Here is a 19,575-nt window from a genome sequence, read left to right on the forward strand (position 1 = left end):
AAAACCTCAACCATGACGCTGTTAACATTCTGCATACATTATGTCAGAAGATTTGGACAACCCTGCAGTGGCCACAGGATTGGAGGAGGTCAGTTTACATCCCCATTCCAAAGAAAGGCAGTGCCAAAGATTGTCTTGAAATCAAACTAGCGCACTTCAAAACAAAGACACAGGAAGAGAACGACAACACAGCGCTGACTTCAACTGGTTTTTATTAGACAGTGACACAATATATATGTACGAAAAGTGGGCGTGAAAGAATTGATAACTGCTAAGTTTGCACGTGGCGTAAAACACCGAACGCAAAGTTAAAAGGCGCACGATAACAATATAGGTCAAAGCAAGACAGAACGGCAGGGCTATAAAAAATATAAAGAAGCGAAAAACGGGGAGGCATGTAGGTAAAAACAGTTAAAGATGGCACGATCCGAAGATATATAAACTAAAATCGAAAAAAGGCCAAAAGGGGCATTAAGAGCGATAAAAGCCAAAGGGGGCATTAAGAGCGATAAAAAACACAAAAGGGGCATTAAGAGCGATAAAAGAATCAAAAGGACAATTAAGAGCATTACAAGACCAAAAGGGCATTAAAAACAGAATACCTAAAACAACCAAGGCCAGGCCGCTAAAGGCGGAGGAGTGTACCCGGAATCTAAACATTAAAACTACTGTGCGTCTGGTTCAAATGTTCCAACTCGCGTTTAGTCAGGGCTATTGAAGGTGTGCTAATACAATTTTGACCTAGCTTTAGAATGTTTACCAACTAGCCCGTTCTTCCACCCTTGCAAAAGATTGTTCCAACTACCGCACGATCGCGCTTATCTCGCATGCTAGCAAGGTGATGTTGAAAATCCTCCAAGGTAGGCTGCAGCAGTATGTGGATCGGGAGCTTCCGGACGTGCAAGCTGGGTTTCGCAAGGGCAGAGGAACTAGAGACCAGATTGCCAACCTCCGCTGGATCATGGAAAAAGCAAGAGAGTTCCAGAAACCCATCTACTTCTGCTTTATTGATTATGCGAAAGCGTTTGACTGCGTAGATCACAGTAGATTGTGGCAAGCTCTCCCAGAGATGGGAGTTCCAAATCACCTCATCGGTCTCCTCAGGAACCTGTATTTATTTATTTATTTATTTATTTATTTATTTATTTATTTATTTATTTATTTATTTATTTATTTATTTATTTCGAATACTTTCCAGGCCCGAAGGCATTAAAGAAAGGAGTGGTACAGACAAAAACAAAATATGCAGTGCATAGCTATACAGTAATGAAATTATATGATGGCGGAAAATACAGTTTTCTTGAAATTTGCAACATCAGTAATGGCAGCGATGGAGGGAGGAAGGTCGTTCCAGTCAACGCTAGTTTTAGGAATAAAAGAATAATGACACATTTTTGTTCTCGGAAATGGAACACCAACTTTAAATACATGATCGGAACGGGATGAAATGTATGAGGGGCTCGCAAAAAGATGATTCTTTAACAGAGGGTTATGATGATATTGTCACGTACACGGCGACTAAGGATACCAATGATAGCAGGGGGTAGCCCAGACACAAGAACACAGCAGCACAGACGCAAACGTGCAAGCGACACTTTGTCGTCCTCTTCCACTTCGTCCTCCTTTCACACCTCAGTCATGCGCCACCTGGCAACGCTAGGTGGCATTACCCCCTCCCTCCGAAAAAATGAGAAGGGCGGGTAAAAATGGTGTGAAAAGCAAGAGAGTGGTCACAGCGGGTGGCCATACGCTATCGGTGGTAGTACGGCTTCAGTCGCACAATGTGCACAATGTCCGAGCTGTGCTTTCGACGTTTTGGTTGTGTGACACCGTCTGGGATAACTTCATAACTGAGGTCACTCACACGGCGCAACACTTTGTACGGCCCGAAGTAGCGGGAAAGGAGTTTCTCTGACAAGCCTGGACGGCGAACTGGTGTCCATACCCAGACTTGGTCTCCAGGCTTGTAGTCAACCTGGCGGTGCCGGAGGTTGTAACGATGCGCGTCAGTGGTCTGCTGCTGCCCAATGTGCACACGGGCGAGCTGGCGGGCTTCCTCAGCGCGGATGGCATATTGCTGGGCATCTGAGGATAGCTGGTCATCATCTGGGCACGGGAGCATAGAATCGAGCATGCTCTGAACTTCGCGTCCGTAAACAAGTCGAAATGGTGTGAAGCGCGTTGTCTCTTGTAAGGCTGTATTATACGCAAATGTAACGTACGGCAGCACCTCGTCCCAGGTCTTGTGCTGCACATCGACGTACATTGCCAACATGTCCGCAATCGTCTTATTCAATCTTTCTGTAAGGCCATTGCTTTGTGGATGGTACGCTGTGGTTTTGCGATGGGTCGTGCAACTCAGCTCAAATATGCAGTCGATCAGCTGTGAAGTGAAAGCTGTCCCTCTGTCGGTAATGACGTAGGAAGGGGCGCCATGCCGCAAGACTATGTTGTGCATGAAAAACTCTGCTACTTCGGAAGCTGTGGCATGAGGGATTGCCTTTGTCTCAGCGTATCGAGTCAGGTAGTCAGTAGCGACTACTATCCATTTGTTTCCGGCCTGCGACAAAGGGAAAGGGCCAAGGAGATCCATTCCAATTTGGTCGAACGGAATGCGGGGTACTTTAACGGGCTTGAGAAATCCGGCAGGCTTCTGGGGCGGTGTTTTACGGCGCTGGCATTCGCGACAGCTTCGTACATAGCGTTTCACTGCTGCGGAAAGTCCTGGCCAGTAATACATGTTGCGCACTCGAGCAAGAGTCCGTGAGCAGCCCAAATGACCAGACGTTGGTTCATCATGGCAAGCAAGGAGAATATCCTCACGGAGCTCGCATGGCACTACCAGAAGGTAAGTTCTGTCTTGGCTCTGGGAGTTTCTTTTATACAAGACGCCTTGCCTTATGCAGAAGGAACCAAGGTGCCGAGATAGGTATCGAGGCAGAATCGTATCACGCCCTTCCAGATAATCGATGAGTGGAAGGATGTCTGGATCAGCTCTTTGTCGATCCCTGAGCTCAGATGCGCTGAGGGCTCCTAGAAAACCGCTATCGTCATCGGCTGTAGTATCGCCAGTGTCAATGGGTGCTCGTGACAGCGTGTCGGCGTCTTCGTGTATGCGGCCGGACTTGTAAACAATGGTTATGTCAAACTCCTGAAGCCGTAAACTCCAGCGTGAGAGTCGTCCAGATGGGTCTCGCAGATTTGCCAGCCAGCCCAAACAATGATGGTCGGTGACGACTTTAAATGGCCGGCCGTAAAGATAGGGACGAAACTTCATAGTAGCCCATACGACCGCCAGGCATTCCTTTTCTGAGGTGGAATAGTTCATTTCGGCACGAGAGAGAGTGCGGCTAGCATAGGCTATTACTCGCTCAAACCCATCTTGATGCTGAACAAGGACCGCGCCAAGACCGATACTACTGGCGTCAGTGTGTACCTCAGTGTCAGCCGCTTCATCGAAGTGCGCCAGAACAGGGTATGTTTGAAGGCGCTCACGAAGCAAAGAGAAGGCCATCTGCTGCTCAGAGTTCCACACAAAGGAGGTGTCCTTCCTTGTAAGGCGCGTCAGAGGTTCTGCGATCTGAGAAAAGTCCGCAATGAAACGCCAATAATATGCGCACAGGCCGAGGAAGCGCTGAACAGCCTTCTTATTAGCTGGAACGGGAAATCGTGCGACGGCAGCAGTCTTATCGGGATCCGGGCGCACCCCATCAGCGCTTACAACATGGCCGAGGAACTTGACTTCTGTATACCCGAAGTGTCATTTCTAGGGCTTCAGCGTGAGATCAGCAGAACGGAGCGCTTCCAGTACAGCTCGAAGGCGTTCGAGGTGTTGGTCAAATGTCTTGGAAAAAAACAATTACGTCGTCCAAGTACACAAGACAGATCTGCCACTTGAGGCCAGTGAGGACGGTGTCCATCATCCTTTGGAATGCAGCTGGGGCAGAGCACAATCCAAATGGGAGTACTTTGAATTCATATAGGCCATCTGGAGTGACAAATGCGGTTTTTTCTCGGTCTCTTTCGTCTACTTCAATTTGCCAATAGCCGCTTTTTAAATCAATAGATGAAAAATACTTCGCACGTCGCAATCTGTCCAGTGAGTCATCGATGCGCGGCAACGGGTATACATCTTTCTTTGTCACATTATTCAATTTCCGATAGTCGACGCAAAATCGAAGAGTGCCGTCTTTCTTTTTGACAAGGACTACTGGTGAAGACCACGGACTTTGTGAAGGCTGCACAACACCATCATCCAGCATCTCCTGAACTTGCGTCTGGATCACTTCTCGTTCTTTGGCAGACACACGATAAGGCTGCTGTCGTATTGGGCGAGCGTCGTCATAAGTAATGATGCGATGTTGTGTGATGAGCGTTTGACGAACCTTCGAGGAAGAAGCAAAGCAGTGCTTGAAGTCTAGCAGCAGTTGCTCTAAAGCCCGCCGTTTCTCCTTCGACAAGTGGCAGTTAATGTCGATGTTGTCAAGAGATGGCTCGTTAGTTTCTACTGCCGTGGATGCAAAACAGACCGGATCGTGCGCAACATGGTCAGCAAAAGCAATAGCAGTCCCCGGGAACAAGTGTCGGTACTCATTAGAAAAATTTGTGACAAGGAGTGCAGCCCGGCCATTGTGAAACGACAATAAACTTCGGGGAGCGCAAATGCCATGAGCAAGCAGGAGTGTATGGTTCGCCTCCGCTACAGCATCACCGGTACGGAAATCGTCACAGGTAACTTCCACAAGAGCACTGCTTCGCGGCGGCAGCGAGACGCTCTCAGCGGAAACACGAAGTGCGGTATTGCAAGGACTGCTACTATCTTGTTCAGTAGATTGTCCCATCGAAAACGTGACGAGTCTATTTCGCAGGTCGATAACTGCTCCGTACTCCCGCAGAAAGTCAATGCCGAGGATAAGGTCACGGGAGCAGTCACTTAAAACAACGCAACTAACGACGAACGTACGTCCGTTAATCTGAATGCGAGCCGTGCACATCCCCTTTGGAGTAACTATATGACCGCCGGCGGTTCGAAGGTACACACCTGGCCAAGCAGTGAGCACCTTCCTCAAAACAGTCGCCATGCGACCACTCAAAATTGAATAATCGGCACCGGTGTCCACTAATGCATTGACCGTAGTGCGACCGTCTAAAATAACCGGAATGTCCAGAGAAACGCTTTTTGCTTCCCTAGGTGACGGTACCAGCAGCTCGCGGTCGGATCGAAGCGACGACGACGGGAGGTCTTCAACGCAGCGACTGCCAGCGGCCTCGCCCCCGAAGGTCGCTGTTTTCAGTTTTCCCGACCAGGGCTAGACGAGCGGCCTTGGTCCTCTCGCGAGGAACCGTGAGTGAACGAGGAGGAGCGCCTTGGCGAAGGGGAGCGGGGCTGACGCTGCGAACGAGATGAAGAACGCTGCTCCGCCAGGTACTCCTCAATAACTCGGGGTCGTTGACCAAACCGGGGAGGAGGCGAGTCGATGCGGAAGCCGTGGAGACCGAGGCGTCGATACGGACAATCCCGGTAGAGATGTCCTGGTTCACCGCAGTGGAAGCAAAGCGGACGGCGGTCAGGCGTGCGCCAAATGTCGGCTTTGCGTCGGGGCAGCGGACGATTGTCGAAGTACTGCACTGGCTGCACCGAGGGCAGCGGAACTGTAGGTGACGCGAGAATGGGCGGTGGTGAAGGGGGAGCCTGACTCTGCAGAACTTCCGCATATGTGGGACGATTGTCGGTCCCCGACAGCAATGGCGGGCTCGGAACAACAGGCGAAAGAGGGCTCTTGAGTGCCTGCCGCACCTCCTCCCGCACTATAGCAGAAACGGAAGATGGCGATTGCTGCAGAGGGCTCCAGAACTTGCTTAGTTCTTCGCGCACGACGCTGCGAATCAGTTCGCGCAATGCATCGGGATGCCGCTCTGAAGATGCAAATGATTCCGCGATTGTGCTTGTATGAAAAGGTCGGTCATAAGCCACGGCACGTTGGTGTAGCACCTTTTCGATTGTGGTGGCCTCCGCAAGGAATCCGTTTACAGTCGACGGTGGGCTTCGCACAAGGCCTGCGAACAACTGCTCTTTCAAACCCTGCATCAAGTGCCTGACCTTTTTGTCCTCGGACATGGCGGGATCGGCTCGCCTGAAGAGGCGCGTCATGTCCTCGACGTATGCTTGGACACTCTCATTCGGCCTTTGGATGCGAGAGTGAATGGCACGTTCTGCATGCTCGCGACGATCTGCGCTAGTGTAAGCCTCGAGCAGTTGACGACGGAATTCCCGCCACGAAGTTAATGCTTGCTCTCGGTTCTCGAACCAGACGCGGGCGCCGTCCTCAAGGCTGAAGTAGACGTTCCTTAGTTTGGCAGCATCGTCCCACTGGTTGAATGCAGCGACACGTTCAAACTGAAGGAACCAGTACTCCACATCCTCAAAGAGGTCCCCATGAAAAGTCTTCGGTACCCGAGGGGCCTGCAAGGTGTAGTTACAGGCCGGTGCGACGCCCGTCACCTGCTGCGCAGGAGCACTAGATGTCATGGCGGCGGGTGATGGCTGAAACTCCGGAGACAGTCCCTGGAGCCGTCGACTGGAGCGATGCACGGGGGTGTCCAATGGTACAGGGCTGGCGCGACGTCTTGTAGATGGAGATTCTTGCATAGGCGATCGTTTTTACCCAGCACCTCCACCAGAATGTCACGTACACGGCGACTAAGGATACCAATGATAGCAGGGGGTAGCCCAGACACAAGAACACAGCAGCACAGACGCAAACGTGCAAGCGACACTTTGTCGTCCTCTTCCACTTCGTCCTCCTTTCACACCTCAGTCATGCGCCACCTGGCAACGCTAGGTGGCAATATTTTCTCTGGTAAATACACAGTCGAAAACACTCTCGGCGCGAAAAAAAGGTCGGGTAAGGCAAGTGTGTTTTTCATGTAAGTAATGCTAGCGTGACGAGAAAAGTTAGATAAGATAAAACGTGCCGCACGATTTTGAATGGATTCTAGCGTGTTTATCAGTGTGATTATATTAGGATCCCAAACTGCAGATGCGTATTCTAACTTTGGTCGTACTAATGTTTTATAAAGGGTTAGTTTTATCGGCAGAGAAATTTCGATTCAAGTACCCAAGAGTCCTGTTGGCGTTATTGGTGACATGTTCGACGTGTCTATGCCATGATAAGTTACGTGATATATGAACACCTAGGTATTTGTAAGAGTTAACAGATTCAAGGCGAATGTCGTGAAGAACATAAGTACGCTTGTTGTCAGTGATGCTAGTGCAACGCGATGCATGCATTGTTTTACATTTATTAATGTTTAGTCGCATGAGCCATTTATCACACCAGTTAGATATGCTTGTGAGATCATGCTGAAGATAAATGGAATCAGTCTGGTTAGGTATTTTGCGATAGATGGCGCAGTCGTCTGCGAAAAGCCTAATAGAAGAATGAGAAATGCATTCAGGAAGGTCGTTAATGTATATTAGAAAGAGAAGAGGACCCAGTACCGATCCTTGTGGTACACCAGATGTTACGGAAGTGCGAGAGGAGGAGCAGCCGTTAGCAGAGACATATTGGGTACGATTTGATAAGAAACTTTTAATCCAGTTGAGTACGTTAGGGTCAATGTTAAGCATGCTAAGTTTAAGAATTAGGGGATCATGGGAAACAGTATCAAAAGCCTTCGCAAAATACAAAAAAACACAGTCTACGCCAATGTTCAAGTCAGTGTGGGCAAATAGGTCATTAGTAAAACATATGAGTTGTGTTTCACATGAAAATGTCTTCCTGAAACCGTGTTGTTGTGCTGAAAAGAAGGAATTCGACTCAAGGAAATCAATCAGATGAGAATATATAATATGCTCCAAAATTTTACATGGTATACTTGGTAGTGATATAGGACGATAGTTATCGGCGGAATTAGCGCTACCTGGTTTAGGTACTGGAACAACCTTGCCAACCCTCCAATCGCTTGGAAGTACCGAGGAACCTAGTGACTGGGAAAAGAGCATCGAAAGCAAAATGGAAGAATATGGGTCAGTGATTTTCAGCATTTTAGAGTTGATTGCATCTTCACCTGACGAAGAAGATATTTTCAAATTTCCAACCAGCTTTTGTATGCCAACCCAGTCTATACTGATAGAGTTCATTGGTAAAAAAGAAAAATTAGTTACAGACGGTACAATATTAGGAACACTTTTGTGGAAAATGGAAGCAAATACATCATTTAAAACGGAACAACACTGGTTCGGAGGAATCGCGACATTATCAGAACGGGCTAGTTGGATTACCTTGTCTTCTTTGCCCCCAACAACATTCCAGAATTTACGCGGATTAGATTGCAGAAGTGATGGGAGGATGTTATCAAAAAAATTCTTTTTTGCATCTTTAACAGCCATTAGATCTGGGAGGTTGGATGCTTTGGCGCGACGAAAAATACGCTTCTTTTTGTTGCATAAGCGGCGTAGGGTTTTAGGAAACCATGGTGAGGTAGGATATGAGACAATCCTAATTTTAGGTACGTAACGATCTATTAGTTCTAGCAGTTTGTTTTTGTACAATAACCAGTCAACGGTACGTTCGGAAAAGTTTAGAGTATAGTCGGATGTGAATGATTCTAGTTCAGCTGTGATGGACGCGGTGTCGGCGGCATTATAATCACATATAGTCTTAATAACTTTCTTGGGACGGACATTCTTCTTAATTGTCAAGTGAAGCAGTGAGTGGTCACTCACTCCTTCTACGTATGTTGGCGGAGAGACCAAATCGGGAGCTGTTGTAAAAAAGAGGTCTAAAATATTAGACGAAGTGCTGGTGGTGCGTGTGGGCTTATTAATTAGCTGCGTTAGATTAAAATCGGCGCAGGTGTCTAAAAAATTACAGCACTCGGAGGATGGTTGCTTAAGGGAGGGAATACCATTTTGCCACACTATATTTGGGAAATTGAAGTCACCCAGTAATAAGAAATTTGATTTTAAGTATCGAACAACCAATTTATTAAGTGCATCATGAAGGTCAGTGCAGAAAGTAGTAGGTGAGGATGGGGACCTATAACACGCGCAAAGGATAAGGTCACCAGTTGGAAATGTAACGTGAGTGCAAACTATTTCTAATGGGGAATCGATAGAGATAGTAAAGGAATTGATAGCAGAGTTCACAGCAATCAGTACACCTCCGCCTGATCGGAAATCACGGTCGTATCTGTAAAAGTTGTATATTTTCTCGCAATCTAGTATTTCATTATCCTTGATTTTTGCCGAGAGCCAAGTTTCGGTGAGCACAACTATATCAGCCGAGCATGCATCGATATGGGACGATAGTGAAATGCGTTTGTTAATGACACTTCGAACATTAGTGAAAAGAATTGATATGCAGTTAGTTTGCTTTCGATCTTGAGATAGTTATGCTGAGCTTGAATGTGCCTCCGCACATTCAAGCTCAGCATAACTATCTCAAGATCGAAAGCAAACTAACTGCATATCTAACTACAAACTAACTACATCTCTTCGTGGGGTAATCGCGCTCTTACTTGGTCCGATATCGCATACTTCGTCTGTAGCTGCGCAATAGACGTAGCACCTTTTACCTATGATCAATTTGTTGTGCCGCAAAGAATAGAACTGACCGCTAGCCGTGCCAAAATCGTTAAGGGCTTTCCGCGATTTACGGGTGGCTTTGAAAAAAAATTCGCCGATAGAAACGCCATCTTCTTTAAACTTTGCTTTTTGCGAAAGTATATATTCTCTCATTTTATAGGACGCAAACTTGGCAACAACAGGTCGTGTTTTGCCATTTGCAAAGCTGCCTAACCTATGAGCCCTATGAATTGTGACTTCCGAGGAATTCAAATCGAGACACTTGGAAAGGAAATGATGTATCTGAGCTTCCGATTGCACCCACTTTTCAGATGAATTGTCTGAGATGCCATAAAATATTAAGTTGTCGCGTCTTGACTGGTCCTCCAGCTCGTCCAGTCTGGAAGCGAGCGCAGTGCTCTCATTTGAAACTGCCTCTTGGACTGCTGTAGTAAGATCGCTAATAGAAGGCGTGTTTTCGAGACACTCTACTGCGGTTTCCACAGCAGTCATCCTATCAGATATCACAACCGTATCAGATAGCGCTTCTTGGTTAACCTTAAGTTCAGCTATGGCATTCATCATTTCTTCATGTCGTGTATCAAACTTGGATGATAAAGCAGCTATCGCGACCATAACTTCGCTATGCTGACTGTCCACTTCCTTGTTAGGACCAGGATTTTGTTCTATATCTCCGGAAAGTAAGAGTAACATTGCAGTAGATACACAATCATTCAACGTGGCAGCAAGCACTTGTGGGCAAGGGAAGAGCAGCAAACATACATTGTTTGTACGCTTGCAAAATAGCGATTCAGATTGACTAACCTGCACAAGAAAGCAGTATGGGGAACTTAGCGACCGCATGGTAGCCGCTCTCCCATGCCCACTGGAAGCGCCTTGTAGATGCCAGTTGCTTAAATAGGCGCGGCGCAGTGCTGCCGCTGACGGATGTGTAGATGTTCCACGAGACACGGGCGTGAAGGTGATGACGTTTCCCGCGCTGAGATAAGGCCTCTTGTCCGCTGTTGGTAGGCGTAGATCCAGCTTGAAGTCCCATGCAGATGTAGACGCATAACACGTGTCAGTCGGTGAGAGCCAGAAGCCATAAACAGCAAGCTGCACAAGAAAGCAGAATGGGGAACTTAGCGACCGCATGGTAGCCGCTCTCCCATGCCCACTGGAAGCGCCTTGTAGATGCCAGTTGCTTAAATAGGCGCGGCGCAGTGCTGCCGCTGACGGATGTGTAGATGTTCCACGAGACACGGGCGTGAAGGTGATGACGTTTCCCGCGCTGAGATAAGGTGTCCGCTGTTGGAAGGCGTAGATCCAGCTTGAAGTCCCATGCAGATGTAGACGCATAACACGTGTCAGTCGGTGAGAGCCAGAAGCCATAAACAGCAAGCTGCACAAGAAAGCAGAATGGGGAACTTAGCGACCGCATGGTAGCCGCTCTCCATGCCCACTATGAAGGGCAAGAGGCTACAATCCGAACAGGGCATGGTCTTACTGATTGGTTTCCGATTGAGAAAGGAGTGAGACAAGGCTGCATACTGTCGCCCGGCATATTTAACCTATATGCTGAGTGCATCATGAGGAAGGCCGGTCTGGCGAGTCTTCAGCTGGAGTGAAGATTGCTGGAAAACGTATCAACAACTTTAGATATGCGGACGATCCCACTTTAATGGCAGAAAGTGAAGAAGAACTCTAGAGACTTCTGATGCACGTACAAGAAGAGAGTGAGAAGTTTGGGCTTAAACTGAACATCAAAAAGACAAAGATGACGGCGTCTTGCCCTATCAAGTCCTGGAGCATCAAGAAACAAGAAGTGGAAGCTGTGACAGCTTTTCTCTTCTTGGGCTCTGTAAGGCCGCGTAGGTCCCTTCGTTAATGTTTCGGCGCGCGCGCCGCAGAAAACGGCGATGGAATTTTCTACAAGCTGCGAGAACGCGACGCGGCCGATTAGGTAATCTCGGCCACCGCGCTGCGCCTCCTCGCCCTCGTCGTCATGGGCAGAGTTACGCCTGCATTCTCCCGCACGGTCTCGGCCCTCCTCCTCGCTTCACGCGGGAAGGCCGCGCGTGCTGACCATGTTCGAGTAAATTCGAGGCGTCTCCAGAGGGCCGAGGGGAGGAGGCATAGCTTTGGCAGCGCTAAACTATTTTCCGTTCCTCCTCAGCGCCTAAAAGCTTCTGCGGTGGCTATTTAAGAGCGCGCCGCGCAGCCATCGACGGTTCTGGTTCTTGTGCTGAGGCTAGTCATCAACGAAGACAGCGTAGCAGGCAGGCCCCGACTGAGAAGTCGTAAAAATAGCGATGCGCTCGGTTTGCAGTTTTTCGCCTCAGTCTTGTTAGTAAAGTGGGACGTTTACTGGCGCAGCCGACAGTACGATTCGGCAACTGCAGCACTCTGCAAGCCCAGCCCGTTACTCGGGCCATCGCAACGTTATCGGCGCTCACCGAAGTCTGCCGGCCGTTCAAGGTGGATGAGCTTCGCCGCGTGCAAGGACCTAGTGACTCCAAGAGGAGTCGGTCAGAGGCAGCGGCGAGTAGGAGGGCCCACCAACGCTGAGCGGCGCGGCCAGGAGGGAGCAACCGTTGCTGCGGTGCTGAGATCTCCCGGTCGTTCGGGGTAGGAGCTTCTTCGACGCGTGCAAGGACCCAGGGACCCTCAGCGGTTGACGTTCAGAGGCAGCGACGATCGGAAGGGCCCCACAGCGAGGAGCGACGCGGCGAGAAAGGCGGAACCGTTGCTCAGGTGAGCGGGATTTCTTGCGTCCGTTGGTGTGCGTGGCTCAGGCATTAGAAGTAGGAGGTGCGCGGTGTTGACGTGTAGTTAGCTCGATTAGTAAACATGAATACCAGAAAGTCAGTGTTTTCCGGATGGACCAGTGTGTCCTTTAGAGTCCCCGTAGCTGCACTGAGACGGAAGAATTGCGTAACAAAGACTAACAGTAAGGACCTAGCGAAGCGCCGAGAGACCGAGGTGAAAGCAGAGATTGAATTAGAAATTATAAAGATGGAGATAGAAGCCGAGATGAGAAAGATAGCAGCTAAGTTGGAAATCGCAAAGATGGAGGCAGAATTGTGAAAGTACGAACTGGAAACTCAAAAAGCGATAGCTGAAGCGCGAAAGGTACCAGCAGAGGTGCAGTTATTAGAAATAAGACAAATGCCCCTCGGACGCCAAATCGAAACAGGTATTCAAGCAGCAGAAACTAAAAAGAACCCTTCGAAAGAGCGGCCCCGAACAGCGCTTGCAGACCTTGCAGAGGGTGTGTCAGGTAACGCTGAAGCTTCAGCGTCAGACATTAGAGAGTTTTAGTTTCACGTACGTGGGAGCTTCACGTACGTGAAGCACCTACGTATGACCAGTGCGCATGCGCAGAACGTAAAGAGTCCGCGGGAGTTTTACGGACGTACGTGAGGTTCGGATTTTCACGTTGGCGGCTTCACGTTGCTGGCGTACGTAGAGTTGACAACATGGCGACGCCCTGCCCGCCCACTTCACAGCGATAACAGCTTCGCCGCTAATTCCTCGGCACGATATCGTGTTCTAAACTGTTGTATTCGCTTTAAGCTTACCCAATCTTACCCTCGCGTAAAGTTTCAAGTGACAAATAGCCTTTTCTTTTTAGATAGAAGGACGATTTTTCAGCTGCTAAGCCTGACGCAGAAGCGTTTGTCGTCGTCATAGCAACGATCTCGCGAGGTCACGCCAGACCAGAGTTGAGCGAGAAGTGGCTAGAGTGCCAGATGCAAGCCGGCAGCCAACCAGAGCCAATCCGTTGTAGGGGGAAGGTTGTGAAGTTGTAAGCATGAGTTCTGTTGGTTCTGTTGCCCAGCGAATTCGCTTTTCCAAAAGCGACGATCTGGATATGCTTCGCGACGTGAGAGAATGCAATCCATTCGAAGACTGCATGCGACACGCTGTGCGGTGGACGCATATAGGTATGCGTCTTGCTAATTGTTCACTGTAGAGCAATGACGTTGAGAACAGCAATTTCCAATTCGACCGACTCTTGGCTACGGCCGCAGCGTGGCTCGGCTCAAGGCAGCTCGACTAAACAAAATTAGTTTGGTTCATCTGTACTAGATGGCGCGGCATAACACGTACGCACAGTTTTTCGAGGCTTGTGTGAAAGGTCCATACGTTTTGCTTCACGTACACCACGTACGTGAAACTAAAAGTAGTCCTGGCGAAATGCGCGCAGCGCACGTAGACTTCTCACGTTTGCGTACGTAACTCTGTACGCACGTGAAACTAAAACTGTCTACTACCGCCAGCATAGATCCGGCGAAGACGACCTTCGCCAAGGAGAGCAATTCAGTCGCCATGAATGGCGCGTCGCTGGCTAAGGAAGTAAACAACGCCAAAAAAACTGCGGAAGCCGTAGCGATAGAAGTGCCCACGTGCGCTCAGATTGCCGAAGGCGTCAGCGTTCAGCCAGGTGCACGGGAAGACGCGCGACAGCAGGAGACCGAACTCAAACCTGCTGTAGACGAGCTAATTGAAGAGCGCAAAGCTACCGCATGTGTACAAAACTAATCCTGACGCGTTAAATGCTGCTGATGCGAGTGAAACAGCGGCACCGGGCGTGAGCGCTTATCAAGAACAGGGCGCCACAGTTGATTCAGTGACAGCGGTCGCGAGCCATGCTATCGGCGACATCAGCGATCATGCGTTGACCGCAACAGATGCTGTTCGCAGGGCAGAAGTATCAGCAGCTGTCGCAGGCATCAAAGTCAGCACCACGATAGGCGCGGAATTAATAACCGCTAGCAACTGTGAACCAAAGACACTCCAGGATGTAGCGAGCACCCCGCGCGAGAATGAGCTTACAGGGGGTAGCGTAAGCGAAAATCCAAGAGAATCACAGGATACGTCCCACCCCTCTGGCTCTAAAGAACAGGGCATCATCGCTGGAGGTTTATCGACAGCAACACCGCAAGGCGAGACCGCCGCGATGAGCCACGACGCGCCGGCTACGAACACGCTGACCGCAGAAGATGCGGTATGTAGGAGAGCGATCTCATCAGCGGCCGTAAATATTAAGGTCAGTGCCATGACAGGCGCTGAATTGGCCATCGCTTTCACTAGTGAACCTGAGACGCTCAGTGAAGCGACGAGTCCGCCATTCGAAGGCAAGTGTTTAACATGCTGCATTTTTGCAGACCTGCACGAGCCGCATGATGCCGCGCCCCTCCCTAGCTCTAACGAGCGTCGAGATGAAATAAATTCTCCAATTGTGCCTGAGCAGCGTAGCTCCGGCGGGCGTGAGCGGTCCTGCTCGCCTGTGCATGAAAGTGTGTGCTGTGCGCCCGCGAGCATGGAGTGACAACAGTGACAAGCGAAGCGCGCAAAGAACACTTGCCGGACTTGACCACATGTGGTGCGGGCAGACCTCCAGATTCTGGGACTTGCCGTGAACGTTTTGCATGCTGTGCAGTGACTGTGCGCGAGAAAAGTGCTTTTAAACTTTGTGCTCGTGAACTTTGCGCTCATGAACTTTGTGCGCCAGGAACTGCGACTGGCTTTGAACGTCATACATGCCGCGAAGTGACTATGAACCGAAAGTGTACATGTAGACTGCGTGCCAGCGAATAAAGGGCCGCGGCCTTTAGTATGTATTCGGCTGGGATGGGCAAAAAAGCCCAGCAATCCTCTTATGGTGGGCCGTGTAAGGCCACGGTGGCCCTTTCTTTAATGTTTCGGCGCACGCGCCGCAGAAAACGGCGATGGAATTTTCTACAAGCTGCGAGAAGTCGACGCGGCCGATTACGTAATCTCGGCCACCGCGCTGCACCTCCTCGCCCTCGTCGTCATGGGCAGAGTCACGCGTGCATTCCCCCGTACGGTCCCCGGCCCTCCTCCTCGCTTCGCGCGGGAAGGCCGAGCCTGCTGACCATGTTCGAGTAAATTCAAGCCATCGACGGTTCTGGTTCTTGTGAAGGCTAGTCATCGACGAAGACAGTGTAGCAGGCAGGCCCCGAGTGAGAAGTCGTAAAAAAAGCTATGCGCTCGTTTTGCCGTTAGTTATTCGCTCAGTCTTGTTTGTAAAGTGTGTCGCCGCTCTACCTCGTGTAAATAAGTTTTCTGTATCTTGTGTTTGTGTCTTATAAAGTTGATTTTCGTTTTGTTACTGCAAGTTCGTCATCCCACGTCTCATTGTGTGTTTGCGTGTGAACTACACGTCGCCTGCCGAATCGAGGAGCCCTTGCAGAGGTGCGGAAGATTGGAAGAAAAGGAGAAGAACCGTGACGTTTACTGGCTCCAATATTACCCCGGAAGGAGACTGCAGCCATAAAATTAGGAGACGCCTGCTTCTGGGAAAGAGAGCCATGGCTAGCCTTGTCCGCCTAGTAAAGAGCAGAAAGATTAGACTGCCAACCAAGATCCGTATAACTAGTGCTATGGTATTTCCAGTTGTGATATATGGATGTGAGAGTTGGACTGTGAAGAAGGCTGACCGCCGAAGAATTGACGCGGTTGAATTGTGGTGCTGGCGGAAACTCTTGAGAGTTCCTTGGACTGCCAGAAGATCAAATCAGTTGATAATGTCGACCATAAACCCCGACTGCTCATTGGAGGGTCAAATTCTAAAGTTAAAGCTCAGCTAAAAATAACGGCTTGAGGGGCTAGTTGGTGCTGGATCATATTCAGATATGATCCAGCACCAACCCAGTGCTGGATCATAAACACCAGTCCCCGCAGGGGGCACCTGTTAAAGCAGGTGTTTGTGTGTTTTGTGCGACACCACGGACCCCGAGCACCCACGCTTAGCCGTGCGTGGCATCGCCGTGTCTGGGGAAAAGGGGATCCTGGTGGTTGAGCCGATGCCGAGTGTTTTGGACCTTTAAGGCCCCTCGGCGGAGGCAACACACCACTTTGGCCCACGCTTCCCACAGACGGCACCTCCGGGCTGACCCACCCGGGGGAAATCGGCAGTCGCCTTTTCCTGTCCTCCCCTCCATCTTTCACTTTCCTATCCCCTCTCTTACAACTTTCCTGTCTTCTCTTACCTTTCTTCGTTTCGTCCTACTTCCAGGCGGCGAGGGTTAACCTTGTGTGGCTAACCACCCTGAGTTACGCCATATTGGGTTAGAGTTACGGTGTACAGCTGGCGTGGGCAGGACTTGATTGCCAATTCCTGTCCCGTCCCCTCGTTGGGCTCCATGGTGGGTGGCTGGCACCGCAGTCGAACAATATACATTTTTTATGGCTTCCTCTTCTTCTTCAACTGATCGCCCTCCTTCGAAACGAGGGCGCACCGACCAAACTGCCCAGTTCTTTTTGAAAACAAAGAGCACCTTCCCACACTTTCATGTAGTTCATAGTGAGCACTCAGAAAAGACAGCAAGACAAGCCTCACCGTTCATTGTTGCAAAGACACTGACTGAAGCTATAGGCAAGGGTTACAAAATCAAGAAGCTTGCAAATGGAGACCTGCTGTTGGAACTTTTATATCATCATCAGTATGAGAAGCTCTCAGGAGTCAGCACTTTTGGTGACATTCCTGTTGTGATTAGCCCACATCGTTCTTTGAATACTGTTCGCGGTGTTCTTTCTGACCAAGATTTAAAGTACATGACAGAGGAGGAATTGCTGGAAGGGCTGAAAGAGCAACACGTGACAAATGTATACCGAATAAAAATAAGACGTGACAACAAAGAAATCGAGACTAAACACTTTGTCCTTACCTTTGCACTGAGCGTACTCCCCGAGTCTGTGGAGGTGGGGTACACAAAACTCAACCTGAGGCCATACATTCCGAACCCACGACGTTGCTTTAACTGCCAGAAGTACGGTCACGGTGCTCAGAGCTGCCGAGGCCGACTCACTTGTGCAAAGTGTGCTGCACATGAGCACCAAACCGATGACTGCCAAGCTCAACCCCATCTCTGTGCAAACTGTCAGGGCAACCATCCTGCTTATTCGCGTAGCTGTCCGGTGTGGAAGACTGAAAAGAATATAATCACTCAAAGGTAACAGAAAACATCACGTTCACCGAAGCACGCAAACGATATTCAATCCAACACCCTTCCTATTCCTCTGTGGCGCAGCAGGGCGCGGCACCACAGGAGTCTTCAGCACCTACCCAGGCCACGAAAAATGAGTCTGGGGTGGTGCCATCCGCGCCCCTGGTGGAAGTAGCTGGTGCTGCTCCACTACCCCCAAAACAGGCTGCGCTGACCCCCAGGTCAGCGGGCCCGAAGGCCTTGTCCCAAGGGGCAAGGCCTAAAACAAGTGCACCCGTGCCTTCTGCACGAATGTCCAACACATCTGAGGATGTGATGGACACATCTCCCTCCTCGCCGCCGCGTCAGCGGCGGCAAAGCTCTCTCGAGCGAAAACGAAGGGACAAAGTCCCAATAACAGGTCCAAAGGACCCAACTGCCTAGGTTTTTAAACCATCCTCAACTAATATTTTACTATGGCATTTTTAGTTCACTGGAACTGTCGTGGACTTTTAAACAATTACACTGACATAACAGATATATTGGGTTCTTTCTCCCCAGTCGCATTGTGTCTCCAGGAGACAAACCTTGGACCACAGAATAAAAACATCCTTAAAAAGCATCAAGTCTTTCTTTGCGATCGACAGAACCCAAGCAGACTCTCAGGTGTCACTGCTATTGTGGTCCAAGGTGGTTTTCCAACCCGAAAAATCGACCTTAAAACCACATACGAAGCAGTTGCAGTCACAGTGCTCCATTTTAAAGCCATAACAATATGCTCCATTTACATTTATCCTCATCTATCCGTTACACTTCATGACTTAGAAACTCTTTTAATACAACTACCAGAGCCATATCTTTTAGTTGGGGATTTTAATGCTCACTCCTATTTTTGGGGAAGCAGACAAACCGACGTCAGAGGTCAGGTTTTAGAAAGTTTTATTCTGTGCAACAATGTCTGTTTGTTAAATACGGGGAAACACACATACTGCTCTCCAAGCACTGGCAAATTCAGCTGCCTAGATTTGTCTTTTTGTTCACCAAGTGTTTTTACCGATTTTAAATGGGACGTCCTTGACAACCCCTATGGAAGCGATCATCTTCCAGTCATTATCAGCCTAGCGTCATCACCATCAATCAGCCTAACAAAACCACGGCGCTGGAAGCTAAATTTGGCCGACTGGGCGCTCTTCCGCGAGGAAGCTGCCCTAGAAGAAATCTTTTCGGACAGTTCTGATGTGGATAAATTAAATGAAACTTTCACAGCACGTATTATTGCCGCCGCTTACCTAGCCATTCCACGGACTTCCGGTGTGGTGAGACAAAATCGTAAAGCATGGTATACGCAAGAATGTCGAAAGGGAAAAAAGGAACAAAACAAAGCATGGGGAATTTTACGCCGCTACCCAACACATGAAAACCTGATAAATTTCAAGAAGGCAAAATCTAAAGCTCGGTATATCCGCCGCACAGCTGAAAAGCAATCATGGCAGAGGTATGTATCTTCTATCAACAGCTCAGTTACATCCAAGGACATGTGGGAAAAAGTACATAAACTAGATGGAAAGTACTCCCCCTTCACAGTTCCATTTTTCACAACCTCTGGTGCACAAACCAGTATAGAGGAACAAGCAGACATATTGGGAGAATATTTTGCTGCAGTTTCAAGCTCTACGCACTATACACAATCTTTTTTAAAGTATAAATCAACAGTTGAAAAACAAAAACTCCCAATGACTGGTAGCATAAATGAACCTTTTAATGCTTTAATTACACTAGAAGAAATACATAGAGTACTGTCAGCTGGCAAACACACTGCACCAGGACCTGATGATGTGCACTACGAAATGTTAGCCCATTTATCAGAAACCTCTGTAGAAGCATTGTTAAAACTGTTTAACAAAATCTGGATATCCGGAAAAATTCCTGAGTCCTGGAAGAAGGCCATTGTAGTGCCACTGTTGAAGCCTGGAAAGTCTCCAAATTCTCCAGGTAGTTACAGGCCAATAGCCCTGACGAGCTGTCTTGCAAAGTGCTTTGAAAGTATTCTAA

Source organism: Amblyomma maculatum, chromosome 5 (assembly GCF_055883805.1).
Source record: "Amblyomma maculatum isolate TAMU_Amacu chromosome 5, ASM5588380v1, whole genome shotgun sequence".
NCBI lineage: Eukaryota > Metazoa > Arthropoda > Arachnida > Ixodida > Ixodidae > Amblyomma > Amblyomma maculatum.